Source organism: Octodon degus, unplaced genomic scaffold (assembly GCF_000260255.1).
Source record: "Octodon degus isolate 3935 unplaced genomic scaffold, OctDeg1.0 scaffold00163, whole genome shotgun sequence".
Classification (NCBI taxonomy): domain Eukaryota; kingdom Metazoa; phylum Chordata; class Mammalia; order Rodentia; family Octodontidae; genus Octodon; species Octodon degus.
Window position 1 is genome coordinate 1,376,369 of NW_004524739.1, and position 1,283 is coordinate 1,377,651.

Consider the following 1,283-nt stretch of genomic DNA (forward strand, 5'->3'; position numbering starts at 1 on the left):
AAAAAAAAAACATTGGGAATCAGGAGGTGCAAAGCGGATAACAGGTGGGTTAGGAGCCTAGGCAGAATCCCAAAAGAAGACACCCGTGTGGACCCCTAACAGGGTGCTTTTTGCCAGGCCTTAACTCCAGGTCTTTCTGCCCTCATCACAGAGTTCCGTTCACCACAGGATTGTTTTTCCCAGAAAGGCTGCCTGGGCTGTAATTCCTTGTCCTCTCTCTCTGGAAAGGAAGGAGGCCAAGAAGGGAGTAGGAGGGAAGCAGCCTAAGATTGTAGAAGGGCAGCACCCCCAAGTGGGTAGTGCCAAAAGGGCTTCAGTACCTCTGGGCTGGTGTCCTCCAGCCCCACATTGGGACACTTAGTTTGACAACAACTTGCCATATAAACCCTGGTCGTAGGTGCTGAGAGGCAGCTGTGCAAAAGGCACCACTAGAGACCAAATCTAGCTCCACCACTTTCTTGCTCTCAGCCTCACCTACCTCATCTCTAAAATGGAGACAACAAGCAGTTGTGCAGATTCAGTGAGTTAGTTGTGGAATTAATGAGTCATGTGTGTAAAGTGCTGAATCGCTCTTTATTCATTCATGGATTCTTCCATTCAATAAAAAAAAAAAAATTACTAGTCTAGCATGGCAGTGCACGCCTGTAATTCTAGCACTCTGGGGTGCTGAGGTAGGAGGATTTTGGAAGTTCAAGCCCAGCCTGGCCATTTATCGAGACTCCATTTCAAAAGGAAAAACGGCTGGGGATGTAGCTGTTCAGGATCCTGGATTCAATCTCTAGTAGTTGAAAAGCAAAACAAGAACAACAAAAAAATTATTAAGCACCTAGGGCATGTAAAACAGCTTGCTAGAGGCACCATTATATTGTTGAGCAAGACAATTTCTTCATGGAGCTTATAGTCTGATAAGGAACAAGAAGGCAAAGTGCAGGGTGTTTATGAGTGACTGTTGGGAGGGGTGGGGCCAAAGGAAGCTTCGCCCAGCAGACATGTTGAGGTGAGCTGAATGGAGATTTATCCACACATAATGAGTGAGCAGGAGTTTGAGACATGTGGTGCGGAGCACAAAAAGGGAGCAGAGGACCTGCAGACCATGGGACACAGTGGCTGTGGGGAGGGAGGGAGGGCAGAGCACACAGGGCCTGAGGGCTCCCAAGACAGTGTCGTGGTTATTGCTGGATGAATGACAGTGATATGGGGAAAGGAACCTGGCCCTGAAAGGGGCTCTTCTCCAAGGGTCTTTACACCTTTCTTTCTTTCTTTTTTTTTTTTTTTTTTTCTTT